Raw genomic sequence first — 20,597 nt, 5'->3', positions numbered from 1 at the left:
GAATTTTTTAAAAACTTTGAAATCGCATTTAACCACATTCATTACGCCTCCCAAACAAAAGCTTCACTGCCGGTGAATTCCTCATTACGAATCCACTAATGAGACCCAGTTTTTCCAACAAAATTAAGACATTTTTCCACATTTTTCATCCTATTGCCCTTGACGACTGAGCTTTCATAAACTTCATATCCTGGGCTGCCTCCACACACAAAAATTAGTCATTATTTTTATAGCAAAAAAAAACCTAATATATATTTGGGTCTGCTGATGTGGAGGGAATCCATATTTTCCCCTACAGCAGCGACACTGCGCTTTGCGGCTAAAATGAGGCAAATGAGACTAAAAAATTACAAAACCGGAAAACAAGTGAAGCACGAGACAAGGAGTTTTAAAACGAATGCTGTGATAAGGATTTCGAACGGAGATGCAGAAGCGAGCGGTGTTAAACCTGCACTGGGATAAGACCGGTCGAGGATAGATATAACCTGTCCAAACAGGAAAGGTGGGTACGATATCAGGGCACCGCTCCAGAGCCCAACATTACCCGCGTACCTGCTGTCCACCAAATAATGACCGGGGTCCGGTAGTTGAACACGTACGCTATAATAAGTCACGAATCGCGCTCCACTCTGAGAAATTATCGCATAATAGTAAGCGTAATTTGTAATTTTTTCATTACAGTCTAAATTTCCACGAGTGATTTCATGCAAAAGAGTCTAAACACGACGCAGTTATGTCAATTATTTATGAGGCTTACCTTCTATTTATTATATCGAATCTGTTTTTTCTTTCAAATGTACGTTTCAAACTTTGAGTGACTATATTATTATTCACATTGCTTTTACACTAAAAAAGTTCGAAAGTAATCACAATAACGGTGATTGTTTGAACTTTTGAATATCTTAGTACAATAAAGAGTCAATGCTCAACTTTATCAATCTCACCAATGACCTATCCGTCAAATGGAATCCTATTGAATGTTAAAAGAGTTTATGAGGGTAAAAATTAATGTTGCTTTCCCTTTCTAAGTAGCCCTGGGGGAAATTTCGAATATTTAAAACGCTTATGGACACATTATCTGAAACCAAGCGGCACAAAAATGTTCCCTCCGCCTTCTCAAACCCGCTTGAAGAATTCAAGCGCTTAAGTACTCGTATACATTTCTGGACAATGACGACGACGAGTTTGCAACGGCCAGGTTAAACAGCGGTAGGGGCATGTTGTTGAATTGCGGTTTACCTTGGAATGGGTAGAAGCGCCCAGAAAGTAGGTAGAAACAGCTGTGGGCCTGAGCGAACGGAAGAAAGAGAGACGTTGCATTTGCCGTTATTACGTGCCGCCGGCAAGATCCTGCAAGTAATTACGTCATTTCAAAAAATGTAGCACACAAATTAAGCGATCTATTGTGGAGGGAAGGAGGGACAGGAGGTGGGGTGAGCGGGGACGGAGACCTACTGAGGTTGGAATGGAAGCCAAGCAGGAGTTCGGCGATGGAGGGGAAGGTAAGTGGGTGGAGAAGGAGGGGAGGGGGATGGCGGGGGAGTTGGGTCGACTCGTCCTCATATTCGGATCCATCCAAACACTCATTATACCTTGCGTAAACACCAAGTCGCATGCCTCGGCCCCTACCTCTCCTCATCGTCACAGTGCATGTGTGATTCTACTTGCATACAAACGCGTCGCTCCACATATCGCACTCATCACCTGGCACACAGGGCTATCCTCACCATGTGTAAACTCCATAGCCAAACGTCGAAACTCTATATTCGAATCGTATCTAATTTAAAGAATTTAAAAGAGGAGATATAACTCCCGCTCAATTGTTGGTATCATGTGGCGAATGCTTCATTTAAAACTCAATATATCTTTTTCTAAATTTTGAGAATATATAGTTCAAATTTATTGATCAAATTTGTGACTTTACAGGCGATTCTTATGTGAATCATTTTTTCAGTTTCTTTCATTGTTTTCAGTAATTACATATAAAATACAGGGTAATATCAAAGAACTCTCATTCAACATCATCTATGAATAAGGAACACTTTAAACCAGGATCCTAAATGCTAACACCCATCATTCCTGTTTTTACTAAAATTATATATAACTAATGAATCGGTACAGTCAAGCGAACGGATGCGAAGTTGTGCATGCCAAAGTTGACATTTATTTGGAAAACATGAGATTGATTTATCGATATTCTACCCCAAGCCTCCTAATTTTAACACAAGAAAGACCATTTTAACGGACAACCTGTACTTACTTGATCATATTATCTAGATTTTTTTTCTCCCATCTTAATATTTTATGAATTTTAATAATCTGTTATGATGTTTATCCTATAAAAATATTGTTTGATTTTTTGCATATAGAAATGAAGTAACACCGCCAGTCTACCTTAAAGGACAAGCACCAGTTAAAATGACGGGTTAAGCGTATCTATTTTATTTGTAACGGTAGTGGTTGTTGTTTTCAGGAATTCACCAAACTATATTAAATGTGGCCATTTTAACATTTTAGTTGCCACATTCATTCATTTTCATTCTTCATTACATTTTGAATGGAAATAAGCAGCATTTCTACCATACCGAATGGCGTGTGGTAGATCAGGCCAGATCAGGCAGGGATAGCATCTGAAACTAATCGAAAGTCAAAACCTGTAAAATTTCAATATTTTCGTTTCCGGGAATGAAATGTAGAAACGAAACGAAAATGAATACAGCCCGGGGAGCTAAATTGAGGATCGAAACGATTTCAGAGTCAAAACTACTTCGGGTCGAAACAGAACTAAACCTCTGTGATGAAACGAAACGCAGATAATGTTTTGCACCGGAGGGACCTCGTGCTTTGCCTTCGAGCGGTTTAGTTTCGACTCACGTATCGAGTGCGAAGTATGTTTCAATGGTGTAGAGTTTCGTCCTACCGCCTCTAGAAGCATGGGGCACTTTTCCAATCTGCCATGAAATGGGTCGAAACTATTACCTCTTTTCCCCCTCCACTCAACCTCTATGGTCAAAACTTAACTATGAGCAGCGTGGTTTCGATTCATTTAGATTCGTTCCCGGAAGTAAAGTTAAGTTCCGCGTCGAAACTAAACTCCTTGGAGATTTTAATTTCGTGCGGGAACGAAACTAAACCCAGGCCTCCTATATTCGTTTCCCTAAGGATCGAAGAGAAGCATTTTCATTTCTTTTCACATGCCATCCCTGGCCAGTGGGAGCAGAAGCGACGTGACCGCTGTTAATTTTAGTTTTTTACTCAAAAATGATGTGTAAAAAATTAATTAGTTTTATTGATAAATAAAGAGAAAGATTATATTTAATACTATTGCCAATTGATTATTACATATACGAAGGAATATATACAATGATTACTTCCCGTCAAAATTGAGTGTAGCGGAGACTGAGGCACAGTGGGACAATTGATTTATTTTAACAATTTACTCGATCAAAGAGCAAATGTATTAAAATTAAGGAAGATTAACACGAAGAATTAAAATTAACACGAGAAATAATGCCCAAAAATCTTATTTCATAATCTTGTATAGCTTCACATAAATGTTATAAGACATGTTTTTGCTATAATTTTCGTTACTTACATGTTGAGAATATTTATGCCATTGTCCCAATTATAGCAAGCTTCATAAGGAATGACTTGGCAAATTAATTATTTAGAGACTTTGTAATATTTTTCTAAACATACTTTACGAAAGCAACATGTTTAAATTTTTTTCTGACAAGTATAAGACTTCAGGACATGCGGGGCACAGTGGAAAAACTCGGATTGGGGCACAGTTGGACGCCGACTTACAGCCCAGGTGCTTAGAACTATCAATCCTAAATGCACTCAAATTTCATTTCATGCTTACTTTATAGTGTTTTGGCTCCATATTGATGCTTTAGGATTTGAAGCAGTATATTTCAATGCAACAACGTGAGGAAAAAACTACAGAATAATATCAATAACAGCCCGTTACCCAGCGACGCGACGCCAACATTAAGGGCTGGCGCCGCTACAATATTCAAATAAATTTTATAGATTGAAGTCCTGTCTAATAGCTCTGTCCGTCATCTCACGCTTCTGTGCTCAGACTTTCGAAATTAAAGTGCATTAATTTTGATTTTAATTTCATTCAATCCCCGTCTTAATGAGACAAAGAGAATGGAATATAATTTATTTTTGGCTAACAAAGCAATTGAAACGAATGAAATGTTGTCCTTTTAAGTCCCGAACAATGATTTAAACTTTCTTGGTGCAGCGATCCCTCAATTGAATCTTCAGTATTCAGACAACTACAGTAACCAAATAAGCATTCGCTGTAATTGCTGAGCTATATTTCTCTCTCATCGCACTTCAAAATTCGGAAATACACGATTTGTATGACATGACTTCAACATGATCTTCCGACATTGAGAAAAAAAGTGAGATCAGACGTAGTAGATTAGTAGCATTTGAGATTAATGTCAAAGGAAATGCTTCTAGTACAAATATGGCAATTACATAGATATCAACTATAACGTTACCACAAATTCTCTCTCCCCTTTATAAGATTTGTTTATTTACCAAATAATTTCCTCGTTTTGTCATATTCCTTCACCATTGCAAGTGGTCATAAAATGCTGACATTTTACACTTACGTGTTTTGAGCTTTCAACATCATTTATGAAACATAGTCACAACTGATACCTTCTTGCAACATTCATCGTTATAATAGACAATTTATCACGATTTTAACTCCTCTCCGCGTATTTTGCCATTCTAGATTTAGTTCCTTTTACACTTACCTAAAACGTAGAACTTGCTTCTTTATTCATTGTGCTGAATGCTTGAAATTCCTATTTGAATCCGATGAAGAGATCCTGACTTAAAATGTTTTTCCTAAGTTGAAGTTGCAATACGAAATTTTTTTGGTATTGAACAACGGAAAGAAATAACTTCGGTTTAAAACCCTTTCTCATAGAAAAATAAATATGTCCAGAGGAGAATTAGAACAAATTCACAAGATTTCGAGGAAGTTAAAGAGATAAGCGGATGTTAAATTTAGTTCTATTTCGGACGAAATTATTTTTCAAACTGATTTGAACAACCTTTTTATATTCTCAAGAAAACAAGTTTTAATTTTAAATCCACTTTATTTGGCCAGACTCATTCATTTTCTTTACCTTTTCCGCGTTCAAAACTAAAATTCAGAAATCATTAAACCCGCTTTTCAGGGAATAAAAAAATCCCCGCTCAAGAGGTAGTTAATTTGTGCTAATCAAGGATTTCACAATTAATGAATTGGTATAATTTGCCCGGAATGAATAATTGTTACAAAGAGAACTTTGGTTGCTACAGGACTACTCAACTGAGCCAATGAAAATACTGATGGTGATTACGCAGAAAAGAAAAAGTGCCAAAGAAAATAATAATTAAATACAGTTTTTATCCTGAATGCTGGATATAGCAAAATATAAAGCAAGAATTCTCTTTAGATCTACAATAGAAGAAGGTTACAAGAGATTACTGAAAGAGATTTATTTTCAGAGCTACGAGAAATAGGAGTTTTACTAATTAACAATGATGAAAATGTTTATAATTTATATGGAGAAAGGATCAACTGCTCAGATAGTTACTGTGGCTGTTAGTGAGATGTTAGTTGGTCTTAGAGGGTTCTCTTTCTCTTGCTAAGTGCCAAGGAAGACAACAAATGAACATGTTCATGCAGATGATATAATGCATTTGGCTATCATAAGTAATCAAAATCATAAGTAAGGTATCATAAGTCATCAATATCTGGATTGGTTTGACACAGTCCTTTATTCCGCTTTCCTATTCACTAGCCTTTTCATATCGATGAATTTCTTCTCTTTTATATCCTTAATAAACTGCCCTATGTAATTCATTCTAGGTGTTCCCTTGCCCTTCTTCCAGTTCACATATCCTTCTACGATTGTTTGCATCAAGCCATCATAATTCATTAAGTGTCCAACTAAGATGTTCAGTCTTTTCCATTAGGCTGTCAGTAGAGTCTTTTCTCCCACTCTTCTTAACGCTTCCTCCAATACTTAATCCGTACATTAATTTTATATTCATCATTTATCGGTAGCACCACATTACGGATACTCTGCGAATACAATTAGTAAAAATGCCTTCCTTTCATGACCAAACAGGTAAGCAAGTGATATTATTTTAAAAAATAAGCTAGCTTTCACAGAGAGAAATGTAAATTGCACGTGTGAACGTACATTTCATTCAGAATAATTAAGTTCCAAAATGAAATTTTTTGCATGAAATATGGGTTTCATGAACAATTCGAAGGAAAAAATACCTGCGTCGCTTCGTTCATGAAATGCAATCTATTATCTTTCGCAATCTGCCACCATTGCGTTAATCATCTAAAAGAAAATAAATGGCTTAAACCAGAAGAACGCCAGAGGCCTTACCACAGACGCCGTATGAGGGATACTTGCACTCAGTGAGTAACTACTTTGATGACAATAAAATTAATGGAAAAACCTTTCTCTTAACGATCGATCTGCAACAGGGAAAAAAGGATGTCATGGAACTTAATTCTTCCTTTATCCTGGAAGTTCTTCAATACAAGTGTCAACATGGCCGCAGTGTTTTAAACTTGCTGTTCGACACAGGATAGTAATTAATGAAGAATTCATATAAGAGCAGAGAGGTTGCAAATACCTATCATGCACCACCCACATAATTAGAGCTAGTTATATTACAAACTCAATCCACTTAGATATTTTTGGAAAATTTTCTAAGCAAATTTTATTGATATCCAATCAATATATCCATTTACTGCGCAACAAAAGCCCCAAATGGCTACAGTTTGAGCTTAAAAATAAATGGCATTTTATTAAGTGATTCATCTCTAAGTACGAAAGTCATGACCTGTACTGCTTTAGAATGAATTACCTACCTTCGAGTGAACCTTTTACTTTAATTCTATATTATGCTGAAAACGTAAAAGCAAAGATTCGTTGAGCAAAAGGAAGGAAACATTATTCGACAAATTCCCAAGCATGGAAGACGCAAAACACATGACCCGGAGAGTAAAAACGAATTCAATGGAACGTAAAAATCACTTGACGCGTTGCCCAGCAGGCGAGGTCAGTTGTTCATTACACCTTTTGTTCACACCGGACAGGTGGCTATGAAAGACTCCTTTCTCTATTTCCAATAAAATTTTGCGAGCCACCTCTCATGTTAGGCAATTAATATGACTGTCAAAAGCAGGACTCACAGGAGGCCAGGGTGCTCTTCCAATCCAACTGTCGAGGGAAAAAACGAAGAGACCCGTCAACAGGGAACTGAAGACACATTAATGGTTATATCAATGCAACACACGTTGGATGGGCAAATTAATTCCAATTACGTGTGAGGCTCTCATCACTTTTGAGGCCTTCGGGGAAGCAAATCCACATCTCAATAACTATCACATCCCATTATTTTTCCAATAATTCCGCGTGGATTCAAATAATTTCGATTAACCTTTTTTGAGTTTACCGTGGATTTCACGGGTTTAATCGACTATACGCTAAGGTCAGAGTTCGGAAACTTGCGATCCGTGGGCGGTATCAATTATATCTACATCGCAGAGCCCTAATCGATCATAAGCTAATCCTATTACAAAAATTTAGTGACGACAGTTTCAATTTGCTTTTCTCTTTCATGTAAGTCATATTCGCGTGATTTCTGTCAAGCTTCCCGTCACTGGATTTAAATAATTAGCATGTTGAAGCAGTGAGCACACTGACAGATGGTATTTGCTATCACCCTGCATTGTAATTATTTCTTTATTATCAAACAAAAGTTGGGCTAACCATAAACATCACAACCTTAAGTATAATCTTTGAAGATTCTAGGATTAATTGGCATTTGAAAATATATAGCACAACAATGAATAGTAGCAGGTTTTATGATAATTAGCACATTAAAAAATTGGCGAAATAAGTTTATGGTACTTCCTATTTCACGGAAATAAACCTCTAGACACGCAACAATTTTATGAGTGGAGAAAAAAAATTTCTTTTAAGAGTAAGAGTATCGAAAATCGATTGAAAGTGTTAATAAACGTAGAGTTTTACACATAGAAGCGTAGAATGTAACAAATATTATAATTTGCCACTCAACATGCGTAACGCACACGAGTTCCAAAAATTACCACCTCACTCCATCAGCATACCGGCCCAAGTATTAGGGTGAAGGGTTGTTGAATCTTCACTCTTATCCAAGACTGGCGGAGTGAAAAAAATGGCGAACTATTTCCCCAACATTCACCCATTCAACTCTATTTCATTTCATATTCCGCTACAAGACTGAGATTTCAACCTTTGCCACTGCATAGAAAGCAATTACTTTACGAACTTAAACCCTAAATAGAACACCAGAACAGTAACTGATACGTAAAGAAATGAGAGCATGAGGTAAGAGGTGGTAGAGGCTGTTAATATTCCAACATCAATTAAGTACCTCATGTAAACAACAGTTTGGAGATACCCAGATATATATCGACGACTCCTTCTCTTACGTACTCCGCGCACTTCTCTAAGCCTTCTAGCCGGTAATATTCATGGCGAATATGTGTTCCTAACTGAGTTGACATCTATCTGCCTCCACATCCATACTCACGAAATTCGCTCCGATGTCGCAATCGCCCAATATAACCCCTTTCCCTCCAGGCGTCACCCCTACCCGACCTCTACCCAGCCCCGCACCAAAGCACCCTTCCTTTGCGCGGCACAGTCATCCCATTCAGACCCTTAACACTCCCCCTACCTTCCCTTCACTCACCCCATACACATATATATACATCCTTGCACCGCGACTCCTCTGGCGTGCGCTATCAGATCATTTGACAAACAAACAAGCAAACGCCGTGCCGTCCCATTAATTTATGCAGGTTTACTTACAGTGAGCTGAGAGAGCGCGGAGGTATGAGGTATAGCACACTAGCGGGGAGACCCAATTCAGTACATGCTCAAATACTTCCTCACGAGGGCTACCGGTGAGGTCGAGAAGGAAGAGGTATGATGGGACAATTGAAGCCTTGACTAATGACTTGAGTTCTCACTAAATTGGCATGAGTGCCCGAAGTCCATCGCTTCCGCCAAAATTCAACATTGAAATTAAAAACTTCTGTACTTAAAGGGCGATAAAAGCGTATTTACCTTCAAAAAGTAACTGATGAATGGAAAAAAAATCAGTAGTACCATTCAATATTTCACAGGAAAAATAAAGTTGCGGAATAACTGGAGGTAAGACCTAAAATATATTTTTCCAGGTGGGTTTCACGGAATTCAATACGTAGGTAAGTACACTCCTATTGAATGGATTAGCATCAGCATATCAAAAAATACATAAAGACACTTAATAAAATTTTCAGGGAGATTTTTAAAATCCCCATGGAAAATTAAGTATGGTAGGATTTGAAGGAATAAAAACTTTGCTTTTTCAGCATGGTGATTTATTTTGCCCGACCATGGTTTCATTAACGCGTTAGAAATTTAAGTTGCATGGATCAAAAGCGAAGTTTTTATTCCTTCAGCTCTTACGATAAAATTTTTTCACCAAGTAACGCCCGCTACTATTATTTAAATGAAGCATGTTTCTGGAACTTCCCTAAAATAACCTTCCGTCAAATGCAAGGAACGGAAAAAATACAAGATTTGCAAAAGGTTTGAGCACACTACAATAATGTTTTCAGAACAGAACATCTCTAGATGAATTTGTGATGAGGTGTATAGTATTGCAATGCTTACATTGGAAATTATTGACATAAATTGCACCAAGTGTGGGATTGCAAAAAAATTAATTATTAAAAATGTAAATGAAAATATGCCAATGAATAAAAATTACAAAACAGTAAAAAGTCTTCGGGGCTACACTAATGTCGGGCTGAATCAACAATACTTCGAGAAAGAACTGTTATGAAATGATATAAAGACATATAATATGAAAGAGAAAGAATATAATAAGAAGAGCGATGAACTTAAAATACGCCAGGCTCCGAAAATGTTTGTCTCCAATGTCTACGCGAATCTATTTTGAGGGAGCAAAAGTATTTACCTTGGATAGCAATGAATGAGGTATGAATGGGTTTTCCGTGGCAGGATAAAAATGAAACATGAAGACACTCCTAGTAATTGAAAATCCATATTCGTTTGTTGGGAGCAATTGTTGCGAGAGATTAAATAATATCAGAAATGTAAAATGCCGACCTATAATTATACTAATTATATTTTAGCTATATTTGTCTGCGAAATATTGAATTATCCTCGACAAATGGTTCTGAGGGGTAACGCATCCTTTTATCGTTTGCTCTTTCTAAAGAAAGGTGGATGGATGACGGGGGAAACAATTTTTTATACATTACAAGGAAACGGGAATGGGACATGAATTTCAACGTAGATGCTTTTGCCAATTGGTTGGGGTAGAATTACATGTCCGCATAATAAATAACTTAATTCCATGTACACTTATACACTATTTACCTTAACTCTGGGTAGCTCGTCAAGGTCAAGGCCAACCGAAGCCATTTGACGATAGATTGAGAGATACGTGGGGACAGCGATCAGGATTTGGGGTCAATTCTTTCCTCCAACAAGTCTCCAGATAGTCATAGCAAGACTAGGGGTAGTTTTCATGCGCCACTCATAAGAGTAAAACAGCAATGTTAGCCTCAGGTGAAAAGTCAACTCTCTTTTCAGAGTGCCATGGAAATTTCGTCATCACGACAACAGAGGGTATTCTGCCTCACGACGGAAAAGTCGACTAATGAATGAATGAGCAAGAGCCAAGTGTTATCGAAGAGTATGCCCAAAGTTGAATTTTTTCAATCCATTAAAAAAGTTATACCTCGGGCTTATGCAGCTATTTTCGAAGAAAAATATTTTTAATTACTCTTCAAATTGAACCAGATGAATTTAAAAATAGAAATAACCTAAATATTCTATTATTGATAAAACTAAGCCAGCCACTAAAATTTCCCATTGCTATTTTCTTAAATAGATCCCTGACAAAATGGAGCTCCAACGGAATTAAGTTAAAGTATTTTCTGAGCCCTTAGGTGCGGAAATATTTATTCCAATCAATAGTCGGTATAAACTGCAGCAAGCCAAAGATGTTAAAAATATTTTTGGCATAAAACTACTTAATTATTATTTCTGATAGGCACTGGGAACTTGTTCTGGTAAAATGTTCACACCCCTTTTTTGAGAACAGCAGGATACCACTGATGGCGACAATGGAATTGAGATAGAGAAAAGGCGAGCGTAGGGAAACAGGGTGAAGAATCAGTGTAATAGCCAAGGACAGGGTGGGAGGAACAAGGAGAGTTCTACCGGCTTCCCACAAATTCGGAGAGGACGCGTTCCCCCTCGCAAGGGCGCTCGGTTCTCATTGAAGCCTCTCCAATGGCAGAGGAAGGAGGTGAGATCGGGTCGAGGAGAGCGAAGCGCCTCAAGGAGGTCGGCTGAGAGGCGCGGAGAGGAACTGGAGACCCATCTCTTCTCAAACCCGTCACGGCTGGCTTCGCTCAAGAGAACCCCCCCCCCCCTCCCACTCGGCAATTTCTCTTGCCCGCTGCCGATTACTCGCTCACGACGGGCCTTTCTTATCTCTCAGGGATACGGAGTTCGGGAGAAGGCGATGACGGTGGTAAGGGGTAGTTCTCGGGGTGTGTCGTGGCTAATGGAGCGGTGGTTCCTGGTTGATGGGTCACGAGAGGGGGAAAATGGGTTGGCACGTTCGGTACAAAATTGAGTGGGGGGTGAGAATTGGGATGGGTTTTTGGTGCGGGAGAAGTAATATTTGTTTTGGTCCGTCGGAGAAGGGTATTTGAACACCCGGTTAGCTATGGTTCGGCCGTGGGTGACCAACAAGCATGATTAAGATCTTTTCAGTGATCGACTGATGAACTGATCACTACAGGAGATCAACCATTCGCAATTGACTTACACAAATGAATGGTGAACGTTGCTTGAGATCACTGAAACGAACGGATTGGTTCACCACCATGCGCGGTTGTAGAACCCGACCATTCAAATTCTCACTCACTCGGTATCCTGCACTGCTGACAAACGATGCAAAGAGGTCTCAAATCGGAAGAAGTTAGCCAAAAGGCATTTTTTTAAACCTTATGCTAGAGAGTGTTGAATGCTTTACTCGGATTCTAGTGTTAATGTTCCCTGCGGTCTTCTCATGTTTGATATTAAAAACAAAATACATCAATTACTGTAGGAAATGTTCTTTTTATTTTGATGTGAAAGTTGTTTGTATTAAATTAAATGATTGAGGTTCCGTCATACACAAAATAAAACGAACGCAATTGTAAACGTATTAAAAATCTTATCTGTTTTTTTAGCGTCTGAGGGGGGGCACGTGAACTCGGAAAACATAAAATTTTCATCGTAAAAATGACATTCGTGTTAAAACAATCCCGAAGAATTTCACCCTCATGGAGGATAAAAGTCCGCAGTGGGGATGATTAATAAGTGGAACAGTTTTAGCAAAAAAACAATCAACATTATAAAGCTGTTAATGGAGCTGGCTTTCAAGTGACTAAAATTACTTCTGACGAGCAATTAAGTTCGAATGTATTCGAATTAAATTAGCGGGTAATATTTGAACAAAATATACACAGCTTCCAAATATCTGTCGGAGGTGTGCATTCCCTAGAGCACATTATATATTTCACGGCAAATTAAAAGTCTTATTCAGCAACCTACATCAACATATAACCCTACGTGCCACCTCTAGGGTGTTTGGCAGCAATTCCTCGATACTATGGGGTAGGCCTCGTCTATAATTTGGCATCATTCATTGAACATGCGTACTGGGAGAAATACAGGATAAAGTGAGATAAATGTACAAAACATTAACTGGACGTCACATTTGGAAGCAGAGGCCTCGGGAAACGCGCAACCTTTAACTTAAATAAAAGCGCGTCATAAAAGGAAGTCTCGCTTATTCATTCAAATCAATGCAGTCAACAGGAAAATGTTATTTCGTCATCAATTTACACGAAAAGCATAAAGCCATCATTCCCACGAAGCGCCGTGTACTCCTGCGTATAACACATTTTTTCCTTACCACGTCAATGTCATCAACTAAACATTGACTAAATGGCTAAAATTTCATTTTCATAATTTCATCACACTTTCTAGTTACGTCAGTGAAGAAGTACACGAAAGGGTTTACCACTCTTTCTCTAATTAATGCAAGCAATGATAATTATTATCAAGCTCAATCTTGGAACTGCAACTACACCAAGAGACTACTGGATAGCGTCCACAGCTTTACTTACGAGATAGAAGATGGTGCAGTCCTCGACGTGATCTCCTGCGGCGCTGAATCTTCCGCCCTGGTTCTGAACGCCTAACTCGTAGAAGCACCACTTTCGCGTAACCACCAACTTTCCGACCGACTCCTCGCACTAACCTCCTCGTAAGCAAAGAAAATACTGACATCGCTCAGAAGTTCTCCAGACAAGCGAAGATAGCTGGCTGCATGTGTCTAGCGAGCGGAAGAAGGGGAACGAGGACAAAGCGGAGGTGGCTCCGTAAAAACAAGCCGAGGGCCCCATTTGACGTTCAGCGGAGCAGTCGCATCAACTGGCGCGAGGTCACGCCGAGTCAAAGGTGGGCCGAGTCTGTATGGTGAGCCCAACGGAGGAGGAACAAAGGCAGAGACACACAGTGATGGGGGAGGGGGAGATAGAGCAAACGTTTACCCAATGGGGTAGGGGAGGGGGTTTTGTCTCTCTTGGGCACCTTGGGCCGCCCGAAAGGGATGCTTGCCTCGGTAGTCAAACCCCATTCTAATGAACGGGGCGAGGGCACTGAAGGACCTGCGTAGTGGTGGGAGAGCTGCGGGGGAGAGGTCGAAGAGGTGGCCCTCCTTCTCGAAGGAATCAACAGATGTTTCCAAGTCCGTCTCACTCCATCAATTCCTCGTTGCCCTCTCGTGGAAGGAGGTGTGGAACCGCTCTCCACTCCCTCATTCCCAAAGCATCCTTCTGTTCTTCGATTCCAGCTATTGTACTCGCCCAAAATTAAACCCTCCTATCGCAAACCGAAAAGTCTGATACCAAAATCAGCAAATAGTTCCATCCTTACCATGGGACTGATAAAAGCCACCAGTGCTGCGTTCATCTCGCCACATGCAGTGCATAACATTACGGTCAATTATTTTCCAAATTTATTGATGGAATTGATTATATCAAGTGTTTCGTGATAATTATTTTATGTTAATTGTATTGCACCACGTAAAGTTCATTTTTTCATATGTGGAGAGAAATTGAATGAACTTATAAGAATATTTTCAAATGAGAAAGTTGCTAGAATTCCACCCAAAACTTTAACTAAACACCAACCACATTTTTAACACACCGACCACATCAGTTTTAGAGATGATAAAAGTTCACACAAACTCGTTTCACTACCTACATTCCGAGAGCAGTGAACTTTTTTTTCAATCTAGTTACATAGTAAACATTTTCTGAAGGCAGTTACCAATTTATGATAAAATTCGAAAAAATAATTGTTTCATCACCAATACAGAAACTAAATCATTAATGTCAGGGGTATGAAGTGTATTATTTATATTTTATAATCTGATTTTAGCCTTAGCGTTAATAAGGGAACTTAATTCTAGTGTCCACAGTTGACAGTGGTACACTATCTGCGCAGTCACATTTTCAAAGTCTTTTTCACTGCATTATCAATTCACTTGGCACAAATTGCTCTCCATAGATTGGCGCGAAAACAACATTTCCTCAGAAATTAAATCATGATAACATGACAAATCATCCGAATATGGAAACACGTGCCCATGAAATAACCAATTCTGGAAATCCATTAGCACTAGTTTTCAGCCATCTACCGAAGTAAACACAAGCTTCGAGAAAACAAGCTATTAGGGGTTGTAATATTCCACATTTTCTACGATCCCGGGAATTTGCGTTAATGCATCGATCCTTTGTTGACAATTACATATTAAAGTTCTGTGATATTTGCTTTAAGGATAGGATCCCTCCCAGCGTACTTAAAGGCGAAATACATTAGTCTCAACGGACGTTCAATATAGCATTTCAGGAAGTAGTTCTCTTAAATTCCTAAAAATAAAAATAATGAAAATATGATATTAAATTTTCTGTTCGTAGTTATGATTTACTCGCCCTATTAGTCATTGTTGAATACTTTGTTTTGTATAACTTTGCTACCAGCTCTATGAAAACTTATTGCCCTACTGATGTCATTTTCTCCTTTGCAATTTAAAAAATAAAGCAAGTTTTTGCTGATATTTCAATATGAGTTATGGATCTCATTCTTATATTCACTTTCAAATTTTCCTCTACGTGCGGAGCAATAATCTCGGAGCATTAGCTATAGACTTTTTGTTTCTCATCTGTCATACATTATACCTAAAAGATTTTGAACGGCATCTCTAAATTAGTTGAAACTCGGTAATGCGCAAAGCAAATGGAAATCAATTCGTTCGCTTGATTTTGCTCTCATAAAATGGCGCCAAGGTCAGGATTTGGTCACAGTCCAAGATTGCTCAGGGGTGGAGATTTCGCATTGCCGATGTGTGAGTTTTAGAGGTGGAGAAAAACAATCAAACTTTGTTCGATCATCCAAAGAAGAGGATGATGGGTAGTCACTGGGGGAGGAGAAGAGAAGGATGACAATCATTCTGAAGAGTAGATTATTTCCCAGCTGGAGATTGGGGACGGAAATTAGAGTGCTGCAAATGACAGCAGGAGGGAAATTAATAAGAAAAAAATACCGCAGGGAGGGCCAAAAGAATTTTATTTGTCTTTGTGGGGGTTGATTAATTTCCATTTTGATTGCGAATTGTTAATTGTTTGGTTGATCGTAAAAATTACTTCCAATGAAGTACTCAAAAAAGCCTTAGAACGAAATCGAAATACTTTTAATGAAAACATCTTCTCCGGAGTGGAATTATATGCCTGTAATGAAACCATATTAACGAATCGTAATAAAATAACGGCTAAATAAGTTAGCTCACAACAAGGAATACGGAAATGCATGATGATGTTTTTAAAAATGCGTGCTCAGCGTCGTAACATTTTAGCTCATAAAAATGTAAGATAGTGCCCGAACGCTATGTTATGTTACAGGCCAACTGTGTCATATAATGCTAAGTAAACAGAGTAAACCTCTTTTTCAAACAATTCACGAAATAAATTTCCGAAAGTATCTTAATACGGAATTTAGAAAGATAAATGAGTAATTTAAGCGTTGAAGTGCCAGAACATGGTAGGCCAAAAGTAAAAAAAAGGGATGAGCGAGTGGCAGCTATATATTTTGTGAAACTATACTAGAAAAAGCAGAATCAGGTTAAGGTATCAAGATAAAAGAGGCATACTGTCAGAATATCTAGTATAAATGGGATATTTTGTTAAACACTCGAGAAAATTGAGACAAAAATTAAGTTAGGCACATGTTTATCGATTATCTATTTCCCTTTTGAAGAATTTTTAAACATCTCGCCATTCCCAAATCCTTTGTCAATCATCCCAGCGTTAAATGGAAACATATATAAAGAGACAGTGGATAACAGGTTCTATAAACGCAACAACATGTCGATTTAAGTCCCAAGATGTTAGATGAGTACAACGAAAAAAAGTTTGGTACTTGGGAACATTGAAAATACATCAACAATTTTGATAATATGCTATCCATTTATTGTTTGGTCTGATTATATTTTCGCTTCGCCCATGTTGTAATTTATATTCAAGATGTATTTCGCGTAATAACTATAAGAGCGGAAAAAATTCAAATGGAGTGAAAAATTATCCGAGCCTAGTGGAATGCTGTGATGATAGCAAGTTTATCATTTTCATTAGTTAGATAAGAGATTATCATTCGAGGTATTGAAGCAAAGTGTTCACTGATAGATGGATAGACACTCGTTTACATTCCGGATAATCCGTTCAAATACATCAATTGGAGTTTTCAAGGTAAATTTTCGAATGCCTAACCTTCCTCCCTCTGCATCAAAATTTACCCTACAAAATTTCCACAGTTTTCTCGCTTTCCGTCCAAAAAAAAAGTACAAATTTGTAAAAAAAAATTATCCGGAGAGAAAAAATTCAACAAATTTTCATCATTATTTCATCGCGCACATGCCTGGCGTGGAGAAATCTGGAATGCACCCTAGTTCGGGAGCTTTTTTTAAAATAGCACGGTGAGGTAACATGATGGTACAAATTCCCTCGTGGGCTCGAAAATTGGGATCTAATCCGCATTTTCCCGCGAAATGGGGATTTTGAGACAAAGGGAGAAAACTGCCGCAGCATCGAGGAGCGAGACAACGGCGGCGCGTGGGCATTCCGCTATTCCGCCGTGAAAGGGACCGACCCCATTGAATAACCTCCAGCTCATAAAAGTTGACTGGCGAGAACCGTTTTTTGTTTTACTCACCATTCACCTGGACCAATAATGCGATCATGTTACAATGATCAAACAAAACGGTTTTTTCTCCGCCTAAAAATATTTTTTGCACCTCTTTTCAATTGTTAAACAAAATTGAAATGTCTCTTTGTTTACATTTAAATGGTATATACGGTTTAGCTTGTGCAATAAATAAAATGTTTCCGTTTTTACAGCAAAGAAGCTAATTTAAACTAAACTTTGAAAGCAAACGCATTTATTGACTTTTGACTTGACATGAAAAAAAACTGCTCAAATGGTGAGCAGTTCATTGTCATTTCAGTCATGTACAATAAAAATAATGTAGATCTTCTGAAAAATTCACATTTTAAGCACTTTAAATAATTCAACCGATAGAATTTTTAACATGGTCACATTTTATCTACGTGGAGTGAAGAGAGACCAAATTATATCCAATTCCATTGTTTAAGGAAAACGATATATGTCGACTATAAGTGAATGGATAGAACATCTGTAGGGAATTTTCTTCATTTCAGATTTTAAAAACGGTTCTGAGTCATTCATCATTTTCAGGCTTTCAATCGGAAAAATAAATAAATGAAATTACCAGGGGTTTTAAGATCAATCTTGAAGCTACCAAAATGGGTATCAAATTTAACAAGGACGTATTTTCAACATACTGATACATCTTGGAGTGTCTCACCTAACATGTGAGTTCACTCACTGCAAAAATGCGTCAGAATCCCTTTGGATATATATGAACTTAATCACATTCTTTTCCTCTCATTCTTATAATTGGTATTATGCTTAATGGGACGGCATGCGCCATAAATTTACATGAGGACCATAAATTAGAGCCTCGTGCAGCGAAAGCCGAGTTTTTAGCCGTAATACATAAAATAATTCCGAACTCGTCCTTTTACATCTGTTTCTTATTTCACTTGCGGTGGTCATAAATCGTAAATCACGACAGCCAGGTCCAAGGGAAGGTAAAAAAAACTGTGGGATCAGGGAAAAATATTTTAAAAATGAACGAAAAAGCGATTCCTTTTTTTACGTCATTTTTTATGGAGATATACCCGGGATGATATGAGATAAAACGAGAGAGCAGAGAAAAGAAAGATATGTGGTGCAAAAAATAGGAGACGAAAAAGACTCATTTTGTGGGAGTGCGAAAATTTTGTCGAGTAAATAATGATATGGGACAGAGGTCTTTTCCTATGGGTCACTCTAAGTCTCTTGGGATATATATGATTTTTAAGCGAGAATCTCCACCGATTCCGTAAAAGGTAGCAGAGGTAAAGACTTCTATCATGTTCTCAACGAAATTTCAAACGTCAGGCAGCCTCGACTTCGCTCAAGATAAAGAAAACATAGCTAAGTATTCTTCGTGTCTTCTCGATGCTGCTTTTCGATATCTTTTCCTCATCCTTACATACACCCTTCATCTTTTTTGCTTGGATGTAATGGCAACACAAATTAGTTCACCCTTGCGAATAAGATACGTAATGCATTGTTCACGATATGCGGAGAGGTCTCCTGTTCCCACATATACCTTTCTGAGAAATCACATTAAATTATTGTTTTTGTCCGCTGGTCGCAATAACTCTATTTGTGGCAAATTAAAACATAATCTATCAGTAGCCGAAAGGAGAGATTACCAAGTGAGGGATTGAAGGTCTTACAGTTCTATACTTCAGTTGATTCAGGTCCAAATTCCACTTTATCCTAGAATCTAAATGTAAAATAATCATTGAAAAACTGTCGGTTTCTAAAGGCATCCATTTTGAACCGATGTTTTAAGGCTGACTAAATTAAACAATGAAACTACAAGAACCACTCTGCAGCAATCAATGAATTTATCATTGGAGTAAGAAAAATTTAGATATTGATAAAGTCTTGCTGAGTCTAAACGAGATGAATATTATATACATTTGCAAGTAAACTGCTCTACTATCAAAATTCCATGGTTCTCTCACCAGAAGTAAGCGATGTTACATCATAGGTTTAGGTGATGTTGCTTAGTTTTTCGGAGTGGGCTTTTCTAGATGCATCCTTTTGCGTAGTTTCAATGGATTATAATGCGTTTATCAATTTTTATACTGATAAATAACACTTATTTTAATTTAACCGCTATGAAATCGAATAATATAATTTACGTTAATCCAGTAGACATTAAGATTCCGGAGAGGCTTATGGTATCCAAGGAATTATTTGGTAATTGAGATTACTGATAATTAAATATAGGTAGAAGACGCATTTAACAATGTGATTCTGAAATGTGTCTCAGATAGTTTGAATTGCAGGGCTGATTTTTAACATGAGAATCCCGAGAAATGAAGTGGATGGCTCCTTTAAATGCTCATGAAGTGGACTGTCTATCATTAAAATGGATTTTTTAAGCTTAGGAGGCGTGTAATCATCTTAATTGTAATGAAATGATTCAGGTAGAAATTTTATCGGGGATGATTATAAATCGGAGGTCCTTCAAAAAATTGGAGATACCTCTTTAAATTGATATTGATGAGCTTTGGAATTGTAAACAGTATTGAAGATTGAAAGTTTGTCATACATTCCTCAGGCAAAGAGCTAAAAACTGTTACAGTGAATTTGGTGACACATTTTTCAGTTTTTAATGCCATCTGCAATTTTCAGCTACTTGCAAAAACAACATCTAGTTTTGCATTTTGGAGATACCCATTTTTGCTTTCTTAAGCGCATTCCTACGGAGAGCTTTGGATTGCACTTAAAAAAATTTGAAGTAATTTCACCGAAAAATACATGCGACGCGAGGTAAAGTGGTCCGCTCAACAACAACAACAAAAAAATGATAAACCTCCCTAAGTAATGATGTCCTCTCATCCTCATCCCGGAGTATTTGCGTGGAGAGTAACCTTGAGCACGCGAATCCTTTCAGGGAGCCTCAAAAATTAATTCACATTTTCGCACAAAGTAGGACGCAAAGGGTTTTTGAATAGCGACGCGCTGGAGCAAACGTTGGGGGCCCGGAAGGCGCGGTGCGGGGGTGGGGGGTGGAGTAGAGGCGGAGGGGGAGGAGACTGCTGAACCAAATGGGGATGTGGAGAGGGAGGAATAATGTTTTGCGGAAAAAAAAGAAGCTGGAAAATGGAATGCGGACAGGTATTTCGACTCGAAACTAGGAATAAATCTCCCCCAACCCCC

Source organism: Ischnura elegans, chromosome 1 (assembly GCF_921293095.1).
Source record: "Ischnura elegans chromosome 1, ioIscEleg1.1, whole genome shotgun sequence".
Lineage (NCBI taxonomy): Eukaryota > Metazoa > Arthropoda > Insecta > Odonata > Coenagrionidae > Ischnura > Ischnura elegans.
Note: the sequence above shows the minus strand (reverse complement) of the source record.